Here is a 17,182-nt window from a genome sequence, read left to right as displayed (position 1 = left end):
AGGGACTGGAGGGATGGGAGGAGTAACGAACGCACCGCCCTGTAGAGCCATGTTACTAAGTGTCTCCCCACCCCCATGTGCATGATCGCGTGTATCACTGGATGTGTCGTGGGTTCGCCGGCCTCCGGGTTCCAGTGCGTGCCGCTGCTATCTACTAATTGCCTATGGAGCAAAAACTGCCCGGGGGTAGGTCGTATCGATCCATCATCTGCTCGAACGTCTGCAACTGTCCGTCTACGAACAGAGATCCGATCTCCGTGATCGCCAGCCCCGTCCAGACCCGAAGCATGCCCGGGGAATAATACAAATCCCTGCGCGGGAAACCCACCAATGGCAACAACGGCGAATACGGCGGCTGTGTTTTTGACATGCGGTGTATTCGCATCATGCACGTTCGGGTATGTTGCAGCTTTTTTGCCTTCTCCAATAAAAGCGCCGGGACACTCTTTTTGAGTAGCCGTGCGCTATAAAAATGAACAAATAACATAACATAACATAACTGACACCTGCAGGGGTCGAGTTTGCAGGGGTTTAGTGCCTGGCAGCAAAAGTCTGACGATCGTGGCCTGCGAGAGAGGACCAGTAGCTGTGATGGTTTCCCCTGTGTGGCGTCCCGCCATCCAGTAGGACAGCCACTGGAGCTGGGCCGCTAGGAAGTATGCCTCAAAGGCCAGCGCTCCCAGTCCCCCCTCCGTGGTAGGCAAGTAGAGTGTGGAGAGTGCCACCCGTTTTCGACCTCCTCCCCATATCAGTTCTATCAGAAGAGTGTTCAGTTCTCCGAAGAATGATCGAGGTGGGATCACCGGGAGATTCGCGAAGCTATACAGCAGGCGGGGGACCATAATCATTTTTGCCAGTGCTACTCGGCCTATAGGCGCCAGTGGGAGTGTCTTCCAGAAGTTGACCGCTGATCGAAGACCAGCGAGCGTCCTACGAGGATTCCCTGTGTATAAGTCTTCCGGGGTGTGGTACAACCGTACTCCCAGGTATCGGGGGGCGTTGGCATTCCAGGCGAGTGATTGGGTACCCATTCGAATTTCGAAGGGGGCCATATGGGGACTCAACGGGTATATGGATGATTTCCCCCAGTTGACCCTTAGGCCCGACACTGTCGCGAACTCCTCTAGCGTCCTCCAGATGCACGTCAGGTCGCTCGTGGCGTCCCTAACATAAATCAGGAGGTCATCTGCATATAGAGATACGCAGTGCCACAAGTGCGCTATGGGGATACCCCAGTCTTCACCTTCTCGTCTTAGACGTATCGCCAGAGGTTCAACCGCCAAGGCGAACAAGAGGGGTGACAACGGGCATCCCTGTCTAGTCCCTCTATCTACGGTGAATTCCGAGGAGATATAGGTGCCGATCCGGACCCTGGACTTGAGTTGTGTGTACAGGAGCCTGGTGTAAGCGATTAGGCGGGGGCCAAAGTTGTTCTTGGTGATGACTTCGAACAAATATGGCCATAGGAGGGTGTCAAATGCCTTCTCTAGGTCTAGTATGAGGCAAGCTGCATTCGGGAACTGGGTTCGAGTTATGTCTTGGACGTGGAAGAGCCTACGGAGATTTTGGGATGTGTTGCGGTTTGGTACGAATCCGTTTTGGTCGGGATGGACCAATTGGGGTACGACCTGGGCATACCTCGTCGCTAACAGTTTACCTAGGATTTTACAGTCTGAGTTAAGTAACGCGATCGGCCTGTAGGATGATGGGAGCTGGGGGTCCCTGTGTGGTTTTAAGAACGACACTATTAATGATTCCCTAAGGGAGCGTGGGAGGACTCCCGCTTTGAGTGCGTCTTCGAACATAGTCGTCAATCGTGGGGCAAGGTGAGCTAAGAAAGTTTGGTAATACTCGAGGGGGAAGCCGTCCATGCCTGGGGCCTTGTTCCTGGCAAGCGTCCCTATCGCTGCCTTAATCTCGGTCTGTGTTAATTTCCAGGCTAGGTCCTTCCGGAGCGCCGGCGAGACTTGGGGGATTGGCAACGGGAGTAGGAAGTTGGACACCGTGAGGGCGTCGCCTCGGCTGGAAGTCTGGTATATGTGCAAATAATATGTGTAGAAAACCTGCATAATCGCTACCTGGGAAGTGTGGAGGTGACCGGTCTGGTCTGTGATTTCCGTGATAGGTTTCAGGTCGGGGTCCTGTCGAGCCAACCATGCTAAGAGTGTGCCACCCCTGTTGCCCTCTCGGTGTACCTTACTGGTGTATTTTCTGAAGTTGTATTTCCGTAGGTCCCGCAGTGTCTCAGCGTATTTTGTACTAGCCTCTGCTATTTGCAGCTGGGTCACCTCGCCGCGGTCATCCGCTTGCAGCATGGTTGCTAGCTCCTGCTCTGTAGTGTGTAATGCGCGTTCTAGTACCTTTCGCACTCCTAGCACTTGCTGAATGCAGTGTCCCCGCGCCGTCACTTTGTGTGCATCCCACTCCACGAGACTAGAGGACGCCGAGCCCGCATTGAGTCTGAAGTGTTCCTGCAGGTGTTCCCCATGATCATGTGTGAATGCCTGGTGTGTGAGGCACTCCCGAGGGAGCTTCCAGGTCGGTACTGGGGGGTGGGGCGGTGTCCATCGGAGGGTCAGGGCATGGGCGTCATGATCCGATAGCACTCTGCCTAGGTAGTCTGTGTGTCTAGCTTTGGCGTGTATAGCAGGTGAGCAGAGAAATCGATCAAGTCTCACGCGAAGGTCGTGTGGGATGGAGTGAAACGAGTATAGTCTCGTCGTGGGGTTCAGTGCTCTCCACGTGTCCGTCAGTGTCCAGTGTCGAACCCACTCATTAAAGAGTTCCGTCTGTCTATATATTGGTGACCGTGGTGGCGGGGGCGGGACCGGTCGAGGATCGTGTCTAAGATACTGTTATAATCCCCTCCCAGTAGCCAAGGGGTGTGAGTGTGATGTGCCAGTGTATTCGTGAGGCGAGACCAAAAGGCGTTCTGTTCCACATTGGGGGCATAGATACTGCCTATCAGGATAGACTGTCCATCCAATTGTCCTTCCAGTAATACATAGCGCCCTTCCTTATCTACCACCCTGGATTGTTCACGGAAGGGGACTCCCGGTCTGACCCAAATTAGTGTGCCCCTGGCGAATGCGGAATACCCCGTGGCACAGATCATACCCCTCCATTTTCTCTGTAACTTACTGACTTCCGCTGTCGTCAAGTGAGTCTCTTGTAAGAGAGCTATATGCGCCTGCTGTCTCTTTAAATAGGCATAGACTGCATACCGTTTGCTTGCCGTGTGCAGCCCCCTGACGTTTAGTGTGATAAAGGTAAAGTCCGTGTTAGGGGGATTTGTCATGTGAGGACGTCAGTCGTGTTGGGCGATGCACCCGTCACCCCCCGGCCATACCCAGAGCCACTCTCGCTCGCATGACCTCCCGCCATATATGGTTCCACCGTGACCAGAGTACCACCTCCCGTGTAGGTATCAGGGTTAAAAGGGAAGGGACGTACCATGGAAACAACATATGGGAAACAGTCCCAACTGAAGGGGCCCATTGCAAGGCACGATGAGCCCAAACTGTACATCTCGTACTGTCTCTAGTTCGTTTGGTGTGAGGGGGTGGTGAGGCGGTGGAGCCCCGATCTCGGGTCAAGGCCACCCGGCGCATTGTGTCTCTGCGTGTGTGTATGCTACCACCCATACCTTAGGCGTGTCTTCCCAGTGTCCCACGTCGGTTGGGTGCTCCGTCGTTTCAATCTTACCGCTGGATGTGTCAGTCGCCATCAGATGAGTGTATCCGCCGTCTGTGGGGTCACCAGTGGCGGGGAGGCGGAACCATCTCTGGAGGTGCGAACGTCACCCTGACCCTCATCCTCGGATGTAAAGATGTGGGGGCCTCGATCCATCTCCTGTTCGGCGTCCAGTTGCCTGACCTCCGCCGCTGCCTGAATGGCTTTCCGTCGGTCTGCTATGATTTGTTCCAAGTCCGGGACGCGTTTGACGTTTGGTGACGGTGGTCGATTCATCTGTGTGAGAGTGACTTTTCTGGCACGGAGTCGCCGCCGTTTGTCGGACACATAACTCGACGGTGTATCTTCGCGGTCTGATCGGGGCTGACTGCGATGATCCAACCAGTGTCGTACCTCCGCGGGGTCCGTGAAGAAGTGTGTTGTATCTTCGTAGATGATCTTGAGGCGGGCCGGGAACAGGAGGGCATATTGTATCTTATGTTGGCGCAGGGCTTGCTTTACTGCCAGGAATGTGGCGCGTTGGCGTTGTACTGCTTGAGAATAGTCCGGGAACACCATCACGTTTTTGTCTTCCACCCTGAGGACTTTCGCTTGCCTGGCCGCACGTAGGATCGTGTCCCTGTCCTGATAGTGCAGCAGCTTCAGAAGGAATGGTCTGGGTGGGAGGCCAGTTCGAGGTCGTCCAGTCGGGACCCTGTGTGCCCTTTCTACTGAGAAGAACGGCGTTAGGTCCTGGGTCCGGGTCAAAGTTTTTATCCAGGTCTCTATATATCGGATAGGGTCTTCCTTCTCCACTCCCTCCGGCAGGTTGATCAGACGTATGTTGCTCCGACGGGAGCGTCCCTCTAAATCGTCTGTCTTGCGTTCCAGGAAATTGACCTTCTCTTGTAGGTCCTTGATGGCTTTTCGATTGAGCTGGACCTGAGGTTTCAGTTCATGGAGCGTGTGACTCTCTTGCTTCACCTTATCTGCCAGCTTCCTATGATCGTCGCGTAGTAGGGTGATGTCCGAGGCCAGTTCCCCGAATTTAGTTTCCATGGAGACTCGGGAGTGCTCAATGGCCGCCAGGACTTTGTCTAGTTTCGTGGACATGTCCGATTCCTGCGGAGGTCCTCCGGTCTTCGATCCGCGTGAGGGGCCCGGGGAGGGTGATCTTCTCTGAGCTGGCGCCGGCGTCACGGGCACTGTCCGCTGCGGTCGCCCCATGGGTGGAGTGGGTGACCTATCGGTCCGATCCGGCCTGCCAGGAGTGATTCAAGCCCCTGGCTGTAGTGACGCCGGGCAAACCGGGTCTCCGGGATCTCCTCCGTTTCAGTGTTGCTTTTCCAGTCTGGCACGCGGGGGGTCTGTGGTGTGTCCTCAATAGGGGAGGTGGGAGGCTCTCCGTATGGATGTACCCCACACTTACTGCTTCCCTATTGCGCTGCTGGGGCGCTCCCCCACCGCCACTCCTGGTCCCCCCGCCGTGTGCAGCTACTGTAGGTCAGTGTTCCCCAGAGGGCCCCGGATCTGGCGCCGGGGGGCCCGAGTCGGGCACCGGAGCACACCCCTGGGGTGCACGTGTTATTGCTCCCTGGCACCCTCCGTCACGTGGCTCCAAGGCGGCACTCTGTGGTGTTGGTTCTCGGGCACCAGGTTCAAGGGTCTCCGCAGGTCTCCCTCGCAGAATCACTCCGACGGCGCCATTTTGGGTTGGGGAACCCCTGGGATCATCCTCGGGTGGCCTCTCCGGCGTCCAGCCCTGAGCGGCCGGGTCCGCACCGGTCTCCGCGTGCGTTTGCCGCGGTGGGTCACCAGGGGTCACACCCGTCCAGGCTCCCCGCGACGGTGGGATCGCGCACAGCCCTCAGTCCGCCATGTTACCGTGGTGGGTCCGGGGTCCACGATTCCCCCCTGGATATCGCTGCACCTTGTGTGTGGTAGCGCACTCCTGATGCGACGGATGACTGGAGAGGCGTGCTGGGCGCTCCGGATCCTGGCGATGGTGAGGACCGCGCCGGCCAATCGGGACCTCTCGTGTCAGTCCCTGGCGCATCCTGAACTGTGGCAAAGAGACACTGTGGGAGGCCTGCAATGCACTACTTTTCCATCATAAAGTGCTCCATCCTGCGGCCTGCAGGAATATCTGCCTGGACAAAATGCACACTTATGTCCACATTGATGATGCTCGCTTTGGGGTTCCCCAGGCTAGAGCTCTGTGGCGCTTCTCGGACTGGAAAGGATGGGTCACTTGAGAGACTTACTACACTACCCTGCCACCGGGTATACAATAGGATTGGCATTTGTATAGGCTCAATAAAGATTTAGTCCACCTTTTGGATAATATGCTTGTAAAGATTGCCCTATACCACGCTCTGTAACCCGTGGTTATTAACGCAATATACTAGTCTTCTTGGATACTGTACTTATCGAATTTGCCCTATACCACGCTCTGTAACCTGTGGTTCCTGAAAGCGATATACCGATATTCTCCCTTTTGGATGATGTACTTCTAAAACGTGCCCTATACCACGCGCTGTAACCTGTGGTTATGAACGCAATGTACCGATCTCTTCTTGGATAAATGTACTTGTAAAGTTTACCCTGTATTTGTGCCTTTAACAATAAAGGTTTTCAAAACAAAAAAAAACTGCTCGGCCTTTTGGCTAAGATCAAGTGTAGTATCACTTGCCTCCCCTAGGGGAGGGCGGTCAGTTGGGATGTCTTCATTGAACTTCGTGGGTCAATGATATTCCCAGCACGGTGAAACGAGATGACGGAATCGGAACCGAATGTGACGGTACCGGAACGAAATATGACAGAAATGTCATAACGCATATGACAGTGATGTCATAATGTTTTTAGTAGCCTGGCATGCTGGACTGTTGGGCAGGCACCCCGAAGGGGGCTGACTGGCAGGCCGGTTGAATGGCGATTTTTTTCGTAGGTCAGCAGGCAGGACTGGGCTGCTGTGCTGACCGGCTTGGGCCGACAACCGGGCTGATGACCTTGGATGGAACGACAGGGCCGAACGGCATTACTGGAAGGCTAAGTCGCCCCCCCTGTCCAGGCGAACCCTCCAAGGCCAACCAGCTAATGGCTGTCTGCGGATTGGTTCCCCGCTTTCAGCTGGGCTGGTTGGCTGCTGGATGGAGGTAGTAGCAGTACAGACCGGGGTTGGCTGAAAAGATAAGCCATGCCTAGTACCCCCTGGGCTAGTAGGCCAGGCGAGATGGCTGGGTTGAAGGGCGAGGCCGGCAGGTGTGGCAGACCGGCCCGACCGGCTGACTGAGGGTGTGACGGGTAGGATAAAAAAAAAAAAATCTGTTCTTATCATCGCTTCTCGGCCTTTTGGCTAAGATCAAGTGTAGAAATACACTTGTGAATAGCTAGAGGGCGCTTGACCCCTAGAAACCTTTTGGTTGCTGGGCCTTCGCTCCACGGCTTGTCCGTGGCAAGGCTGCGTGACTGAGGGCGAATAGGTTAAAGCATAGGTGACCACCTTCGAGGGACACCTGGGGGACACTGGGCCTTCGCTCCACGGCTTGTCCGTGGCAAGGCTGCGTGAACCCATGGCACGTTCCGAAAGGGCAGAAACCTACATCAGGAGAGATACCTGGAGCCACCTGAGTGGAGGGACGGGCTGCGGCACCCTGGCTTGTCCAGGGCCCAGCTGATGCCCAGAAACTCGGGGGGCGAAGGGGAAGCCTCTTCAAACCGGACGAACAGCCCGCACATAGCTGCGTGGCCAGGAGGCATTTTTTTGAGTGACCTCGGGCGCACTGGGATAGTGCACGGCTCGGGGCCACTCACTCACGATCGAGAACCCACCCCAAATCGGAACACCTGATCACGGTCAGGACCCAGGTGAGCTAGGGAAGGCCACTACAAGGGTGGTGGGAAAATGCACGAAAAGATCTAAAAAAGCGGGGAAACCCTGGGCGCACCAGCGGTGCTCGGCCCGGGGATACCCCGTGAGAACCGGGAGAAAGAATCCCTTAGCCTCGCTAAGCTATTTTTCTGGCAAATTCTCATTGGAGAGACCCCGGGCGCACCCCCCTGGTGCTCGGCCTGGGGAGACTCCAACGCAAACACAGGAAATACTCGCATTCCAAAGATTTCTGAAGAAATACCGCGAGCCCCCAGGCGCACCGGCTGGTGCTCGGCCAGGGGGCACGCAGGCTGACTAAATCCACCGCTGGTCACCGCAGATCACAGGCCCACTCACATGCTCCCTCCAGGGTCGAGAATCGGAAAAACAGTTAAGCGAGCCCCCAGGCGCCCTTAGAGGCTCGGCCAGGGGGCACGCCGAGTAAAGAATAGGAGACAAACACGCAAGCCCCCAGGCGCACTGCAAAGTGCTCGGCCAGGGGGCAGGCCAGTGGAGGAAAACACCCCTTGAGGGAAAAAAACAAAATTCCTACGTTCTCTTGCCGACTTTTAATTTGGAGAGACCCCGGGCGCACCACCTTGGTGCTCGGCCCGGGGAGACTTCAAAGACAGAAAATACCCACATTCCAAAGATTTCTGAAAGTACAATGCGAGCCCCCACGCGCACCGGCTGGTGCTCGGCCAGGGGCACGCAAACCGTCGGAAAACACAGCTGGTACAAGACGGACTCAGGAGGGCTCACAAGCTCCCCCTAGGGGCGGAAATTGGCGGGAATCAGTAAAGCGAGCCCCCAGGCGCCCTTAGAGGCTCGGCCAGGGGGCACGCCCTTTTCTGAATCAGTGCGCACAGCACAGCAGAAGTCACCCGAAGGAAATCGAATTTTCAAAAACAATAGCGAGCCCCTAGGCGCACCGGCTGGTGCACGGCCAAGGGGCACGCAAGGAGGGCCAGACATAAAGGAAAGCGAGCCCCCCAGGCGCACCGGCTGGTGCACGGCCAGGGGGCACGCAAGCGCCAAAGAAAGGGCGCTGAACACCCAGAAGATGGCAGCATCCAAATCCTACGCGGCAGCAGCTGGGAATGGACATGGCAGCAAAGACAACACCTCAGAGGACAGCAACAGAGGTAATATACCCACATCGAACATTAGGTTCACAGTGAGGATAGAAATAGAAGAAGATGCAAGAGACAAGCGCAGCATTAAACACCTCATGGAGGTAGTAATGAGGCAGGTTTTTAAAAGAGAGCCAGCGCAAACAAAGTGTATCCAAGACTTTTGGAAAAAGGGTATTTTTGACATCACACTGTCCTCAGAGACAGACTACCAGAGCTTCCTATACAATTATAACACCAATAGGAACCACCCTGAACTAGTCGGCTACAAGGTCACCCCTATCGCAATCCCCAGGGAAATACCTATGAATGTACACATGTACAACCCATTCGCACCTACCTATGAAATTGAATTTTTTTTGTCTCGGTACTGTGAAAAGGTTAGAGGAGGGACTGAATTAAAAAATGTATGGGGGGCATGGAACGGGAAGAGGAGGTTTATGGTAGTCCTGTCCCCAGACAAAGACGGCATAGGAGGGACTAAACACCCTCCCTTAAATTTCTCCATTGGCCCAAACCGAGGCTTCCTATACTACCCAGGCCAGCCAATCTTTTGTTGGCAGTGTTTGCAATTTGGGCACTCAAAAGAGATGTGCACAGGAGATGTGTGCAGAAATTGCGGAGTAAAAGGCCACAAGGTACAAAACTGCACAATTGCCAAAACGTGCAACCTATGTGGGACAAACGATCATCTATATAAAGAATGCCACTTAAAAGACAGCAACTCACTGTGGTACAGCAAGAAAACCAAAAAAACCACAGTCAACCCAAGGGAGAACAGAGAGGAAGGAAAAGGAGAAGCGAAGGGAACCACCCCCACCCCAGAATCACAAGACATGTTCCCCAAACCAGAAGGAAATCAAAAACCCAGCAAACCCCAAGAAGAGCCAGAACCCAACAATAGCCAAACAAACCCTAGTGAGGACACACAGCACATAGTCACAGAAACCCCTGAAAGTCAGAGACCAATCGAAGACCAACTAAAACAAGAGCAGGATACTAGCAGTGCAGATATTAACCCCAGTGAAGCCAGCACACACATCACCGGTATAGTAACAGGAGACAAGGACACAGAAGGGGAATTGGAGATAGCGCAAACAAAAAGACAAAACAAATCAAAACTATGGAAAGATACACAAGAAATAGAACTAGAAATGGAAGTAGGAACAAATGTAGGGGAAGGAAACAATGAACAGGACACGGATTCAGAGAAGGAGGAAACAAATGACAGCATAGCAGCAGGGAAAGAATACAAAAAGATAAAACAAAAAGCAGAGAAGATCCATACTAGGACAATTAAAAGGAAGCAAAATCAGAACCTTAAATTCTCACAAAATGCCATCCATACCCGGCAAAAATGAAGATCAACAATCAAATCAACTGAACTATCAATAGAGGGGTTCGACCGCCTATTCCCAGATTAAATGCTGAACACACCAGAACAATATTTTCCAAACTTCTCACCATCTCAGGGAAACAGGACATAAGCATGACAGGGCACACAGCAGCCCTAAAGGGAAATCTTACAGGCCCACAACCTGAGCAAGATAAAGAAGATCTTGATCCATTCGACCTTTTTCTAGGGGGTGAGGAAGAAATTCCCACCACTGACCAACAAAACGTAGAGACAGACACAGCTGAGCCCATCGATGTAGACGCATTATAAAACATAAATGATGTTACAAATCTACTTTCTCATGGCTATCACAATAGCCATATTAAATGTCAGAGGACTAAAACAAACACCCAAGAGAATGGCTATATATGAATATTGCAAACTCCTAAAAGCAGACATTATATGCCTACAAGAATGTCACCTACCTTTTAATTATGACCACTCATCCCTACAAGAGGAATGGGATTTAGGCCCATCCATATGGTCAGGGGGCGGGAACAAAAACGCCGGCCTATGCTTCCTTTTTAAAAACCACAACTTTACCATTTTAAAGCAAGAAAACATCGAACAAGGAAGGGCGGTAATGCTACATGTTGACTTACAGGGTTTCAATTTACGTGTTTGCAACATATATGCACACACAACCAAAAATGAGAGACACACACTATTTGAAAATCTGCAGCACTTCCTAGTAGGATGCACACCCACTATAGTACTAGGAGACTTTAACTGTATTATACGTACAACAGAAAGAATAGGCCTCTGCAAAACATTCACCTTGGATAAGTCCTCCAAAAAACTAAGTGAATTAATCTCCAACTTTAGTCTACAAGACTCCTTTACAACCTGCAACCCAAACACTACAGGCTACACTTGGATCTCCAATGATGGAAATACAATCTCAAGAACTGACCTAATACTAGTCTCAGGGAGCATCCCATGCATCTCCTCAAAATTACAAGATAGCTGCCTCTCAGACCACCAAACCCTAATCACTGAAATCAAAATCCCCACCATGCAGAAAAAAGGGAGCGCCTACTGGAAACTTAACACCACACTCCTAAAGCAACAAGACATCCAAGAAGAATTCCTAGAAAACTACAGAGTATGGAAAACCAAATAAGGGAGCTTCAAATCAATACAAGATTGGTGGGAATATGTCAAAAGACAGACTAAGTACTTTTTCTCAAAAATAGGTAAAGAAAAAGCCACAGAGAAAAGGAAAATATTCAATGACCTACAAGATTCCCTCGCAAACCTAACTGAACTACAAGACGCAGGGATTCAAGTAGCACAAGAAATAAATAAGATCAAGACAGATATTAGGAACTGGTTCACTAGAAAAGGGAAAGAAACTATGTTCAACTCAAGGGTCCTGAAGTACGAAGAAGATGAAAAGTGCAACACCTTCTTCTTCAAAAAAGCCAAAACGAACCACACACAAATAGACGGCCTTCTAGACCACCAAAACGTCCTACAAAAAGACCAAAAAGACATAGAAAACATAGTAAAAGAATTTTTCACAAGGCTATTTTCAACTAAAGAATCTGAGGAAAAAACATGCAACGACCTCCTGGAAGGATACACCTCAGGGCTCTCCACAGAGGAAAAAGAATTCCTACAGAACCCCCTCCAAGGACAGGAGTTTCTAGATATAATAAACAAAGCCCCCAAAAACTCCGCTCCAGGGCAGGACGGCCTGCCATGGGAATTCTACACAACATTCTGGAGAGAAATAGCAAAAGACTTTATGGAAATGACAACACAATGCACAGAAAAACAATCCTTTGGAAACACCTTCACACAAGGAGCTGTTAAACTGATCCACACAAAAGGGGAAGTAAACAATTTAAAAAATTGGAGACCAATAACACTGTTGAATGTAGACAGCAAAATCTTCAGCAAATGCATCACAAATAGGATGAGGAAGGTTCTGAAAACACTCATAGAACCTGACCAGACTTGCGCAGTACTAGGAAGGAAAATCTGGGACAGCCTAATCACCATTCGTGACTCAATTAGCAGAGCCCTAGAAGAAGGGAACCCACTAGGTGTGCTGTCATTGGACTTACAAGAAGCCTTTGACAGCGTATCACATGACTACTTGTTCAAAGTTCTATCCAGAATGGGCTTCCCAGCATCATTCACCCAGATGATTAAAATGCTCTATGCCAACGCAACCAGCAGAATTATAGTAAATTGTGCACTCACAGAGGAGGTGCACATCAAATCAGGGGTACGCCAAGGGTGCCCCCTTTCACCAGCACTCTTCGTATGTGCACTATAACCATTTCTTTGTACACTGAGGAAAGACAAGATAATTAAAGGTATCTTCGTACCAGGAGCAAGTGGGAAAAAGGCAAAATGCATCGCATATATGGACGACGTCACAGTGCTGTGCCCAGACCCTGTAGCGGTCAGAAGAACTCTGCTGCACACCAAACTCTTCACCCAAGCATCAGGATTGACCCTCAACACAGAAAAGAGTACATGCCTCACCATCGGGAACTGGAACCACCTAGCCAAAGTGGAAGTCAAAGTAACAAAACAACCCACCAAAATCCTGGGAATATTTTTTCACAGGATGCAGAAGGGAAAGAAAACTGGCCACCTGTCCAACAAAAAATAAACCAAATGTTAGGACTGTGGAAAACGAGATCCTTGACAATGACAGGGAAAATCATGGTAATAAAAGCAATAATCCTACCCCTAATCCTCTTCACTGCAGTGATACACCCCCCAGACAAAACAACGCTCAGACTCCTGCAAAAAAGCTTATTCACCTTTTTTTGGAACTCCAAAATGGAAAAACTCAAAAGAACCATAGTTTTCAAACACCAAAAAAATGGAGGGAAAAACATGCCAAACCTGTATATGTACATCTTCACAACATATTTCTGCCTCTGCCTGAGCGATACATGAAGGCAGAAACGTGGCAGCGAACTTTGTGCGCTATGGAGTTGGAGACATCTTCCACAGATTCCAAATTCTACAAAGGAACAATGCAATCCCCGTAGCCTTTTTCCCCCACAAACTTTACACCTGCCTAGAACCCTTCATCACAATGCTGCAGCAACTGGAGGTCGAGAAAGACTGCTTCAAAGCAAGAACCTTGCTTAAAAAAGAACTAGAACATTTGGAAAAAATGGAGATGGTGAACAACCTAACAGAAAAACTCTCCAACGCAGTGTGGCAAAAAACCACCCCCACAGACATCACAAACGAACAAAAAGACATTGCATGGCTGGCGGTCACCAACGCATTGCCAGTGAAAGCATTCCAACACCGAAGAGGACTGGCGAACTCAGCAAAATGCCCAAGACCTGACTGCCCGGTGGAAGAAACAACCATGCATTTTCTATGGAATTGCTGTTTTGCTAAAAAGTTTTGGGAGAAATTAAAAATGTTGATTAAAGAAATAACCTTACTACAAACTCTGAATTATGAAATTGTACTATATGGTATAGGGAGTCCACTGTCAAAAAATAAAGACAGGACTCTATGGAGGATACTCAGTAGTGCAAAAGAAAGCCTATGGGTCGCCAGAAACCTGCTTTTATTTAAACATAAAGAGCTAGAAGTGCAGGACGTCATCCATGTATGCCTAGACAAAATCATGGTGTTCTACAATGTTGATATTAAACAGCAAGGGAAGAAAAAGCGGAAAAAATATGGAAACAAGGGAAATGGGCAGACTGGGTTTCTTAAACATAGCCTCACGTGAATACTGTATGCATAAAATCTTGATGGAAAACCGGTAGGTTGGTGCCTGCACGCACCCCCTACTCAGGTTCAAATGTACACCACCCTATGGGATTGGTTAACATGTATCTCTGCAAATTTTTATAAATAAAGTATATTTAAAAAAAAATCAAAAATCTGTTCTTATCTGATACGTCCTCTATCTGGGGACCATATATTAAATTGATTTTTGGAACAGGGAGATGGAATAGGAGCTTGCTCTGTCCATTCCACGCATCAACCTGGTAATGCAGTACCTCCAGGAATGGTGCACTTCCCCACCCGGGGAAAACAATGCTGTTGAAAAATAGACAAGAAAACGAAAGTAGCGCTTCACTACCAAACCTAGTAAAGTGGCGCTATTGTGTTTGCGTGTGAATAAAAGCAAACTGGTCCCCGTGTCTTGCCTTATTTATGTACTTATTTGACTTATTTGTCACTTTGCGGCAACCGGGCCGTGCGTTATTTATTTATTTATTTTTTCCGCGTTTAAAAAAGATAAATAAAAAAATGTTCTTATTTTTTTTTCCCCCTTCTCCATCCAGACGCTGCACTTTGAAAAGAGACAAACGTCGGAAAAAGATTGTTTTTCCAGCAGCAGACTACCATTGGTTTTGGATCCATTTCACTGGGGAACGAATGGAAGAAGGTTCCCAGCAAGTCAGTAGGATGGAGGGATGGAGGGATGGAGGGATGGAGGGATGGAGGGATGGAGGGATGGAGGGATGGAGGCAGGCAGGCTGGCAGAGAAGTGGTCACTGCCCTTGGCTTCTCTGAGCAAGAAGAAAAATACAGAGTCCTTTTCCTTCTCTGCCCGCCCCGAACGGCCAAGCCTTATCTATAGGCTGCAGGGGAGCAGTGTCCCCGGCAAGCGAGGGTGAGGGGCCAGGGGCCGGCCATTTCCGGTCAGGGAGCTGTCCAGGGCATCCTGGGCTGATTCCCAGCATCCCCTGGCTGCCAGGCTTTCTGGCCAGCCGGCTGGAAGCAGTGCGCAGGGAGGGGCGGGGCATGCAAATACTAGAAAGAGGACAACGTGGTTATGCTAAGTGACGCCTAATGAGGCGACAGCCGAGGAGGACTCTGGGAGCCGGGAGAAGGCCTGAGGCCTGGGCCTCCTTTCCACCGGCACATGCTGAGCTCTTGCTGGGAGTCAGAAAAAGAGGCTAAAGGGCGGCAGGCGACGGTGCAAGGGAAGACCCCGGTCCGGGTCAGCCAGGTGGATTTCTTCGGGAGGCGTTGATTCCGGCACTATTCTGGTTATTGTTTCTCGGCCTTTTGGCTAAGATCAGGTTTATTCTGGTCTGCTAGAGGTGGGAGACGACACTTGACACCCTTAGGGCTGGGCCTGCGTTTCTCTGGCTTGTCCGGAGCCAGGCTGCGTCCAGAGGGGTGTAGGGTCATTGTTTGGATTTGCCTAAACCTGCGGGGCTGGGCCTTCGCTCCCTGGCTTGTCCGGGGCAAGGCTGCGTCACCAGGTGGGGTGGTCCGGCGGTCTGTATTTACAAGAAAACACGTATTTACATGTATTTACAAGGACAAATATTTACAAAGAGACTGCCATTACTAACTAGGAGGCTAAACAATTTAGCTTTGTGACACATGTTAATCAACAGTTTTACAAAGAGTTTAGTAATTTGGTATTAATCTTTATTCATTATTGTTAAAACTTTATTGAAAAATGTCTACCAGTACAAGCAATAATGTAATGCAGCCTCCTCCATTCCTCGAGTTGCCAGGAAAGCCTATTAAACCTTGGCACAAATGGTTTAGAATATTTGAAAATTATCTGGAGGCTATTGATGCTGGCAAATACTCAGCTGCTAGGAAAAAGGCTTTACTATTTAATCATCTTGGTAATGCGGGGCAAGATGTTTTTGATAATGTTCCTATTGTTCCAGCTCCCAGGGGAGATGAAACATGGGATGTTTTTAAAGAGGCTATTATACGTATAAGTAGACAATATGTTGATTAGCCTTCGGTGATGGTTGAACGGCATGAATGTTTTAAAAGGAAGCCGTCATCTGATGAATCCATTGAGGATTATTTAGCTAGTCTACGTGTTTTAGCGTCTAAATGTGTTTTTGCAGATTATCTGGATATAGCTTTAAGGGATCAATTAGTTTTTAATTGTTTTAATAAAAAAATACAAGAAAGAATTCTTACTTGTAAAAATCCCTCTCTCGAAGAGGTTATGGAAATTGCTAGAAGTATAGAACGTTCAGTAGTTTCTTCTAAGATTTTAGCTGGTAATACTTCTTCAGATATATCTAGAGTTGCCACAGTTAATGTTGATTCACTTAACAATGAAACCAGTGTAAGTATGGTTTCTCACAAAAATGTGTATAAAAAGAACACAGAACTAAAAGGTAGTGGGAGTTGCTACAGATGTGGCTCAAAATTTCATATGGGTAACAACCCTAATTGTCCTGCGCAGGGAAAACGATGTAACAATTGCAAAAAGGTTGGACATCTTTTCAATGTTTGCCATGCACCGCAGTCTAAAGTTAGGGTCAGTCAATTAGATGTGGAGAATGATATTTTATCTGAAGCTATCAACAATATTTCTATTTCCGTTGTGGAAATTAATGCAGTTGGGGATGGTGTGAAACGTTGTAAAGGTCCTATTTGTGAGACGAAAATTGGTAATATAGATATGAATGTTACTGCAGACTCTGGGTCACCAATCACGATTTTGGCTGAAAAAACTTTTAATAAATGTTGGTCCCAGAAGCTATTGAAACCTACTGCTATCAATCCTAAAGCTTTTGGGGAATTTGATATTATCATGAAAGGGTACTTTGATGATAGTATTTTATTCAAAGGTAGGAATATTTATACCAAGATTTATGTTGCTGTCAATGGAAGAGACATATTAGGTTGGCAGGACCAAGCTAATTTGGGGATTATTTTAAGACCTGGGCATGATGAACCTGTAATACTAGGTGAAATTCTAGTTTGATCTATTCAAGAGACTCCCAAGTTGGATGAGTTTTCTAAGAAATTGCACGATAAATTCCCCACTGTCTTTTCTAATAAGATTGGTATGATTAAGGATTTTGAGCACACCATCAAACTTAAGAGTAATGCTATCCCTGTTAAACAAAAAGTAAGACCTGTACCCTTGTCTGCACAGGAAGATCTCAAAACATTACTCAAGAATATGTGTGCACAAGGTATTATTGAACAGGTGGAATCCTCTGAGTGGGTTTCTGCGGCTGTCTCGCATGGAAAAGTTCAGGCGATAGACGCTTATGTGCTGATTTGATGGTCCTGAATAGAAATATCCTTGTTGATTGCCATCCTCTTCCTAGGACATATGAAATGTTAGCTAGAGTGGGGGGTAGTAAATATTTTTCAACAATTGATTTA

General features: G+C 49.2%; 1 pseudogene; it reads left to right on the top strand.

Moving 5' to 3' along the window:
• Positions 1–13,928: 13,928 nt before the first annotated feature.
• LOC144764454 (U2 spliceosomal RNA) lies at positions 13,929–14,092 on the top strand (annotated as a pseudogene).
• Positions 14,093–17,182: the final 3,090 nt, after the last annotated feature.

Source organism: Lissotriton helveticus, chromosome 6 (assembly GCF_964261635.1).
Source record: "Lissotriton helveticus chromosome 6, aLisHel1.1, whole genome shotgun sequence".
Taxonomy (NCBI): domain Eukaryota; kingdom Metazoa; phylum Chordata; class Amphibia; order Caudata; family Salamandridae; genus Lissotriton; species Lissotriton helveticus.
This window is presented reverse-complemented; position numbering and strand designations above follow the sequence as displayed.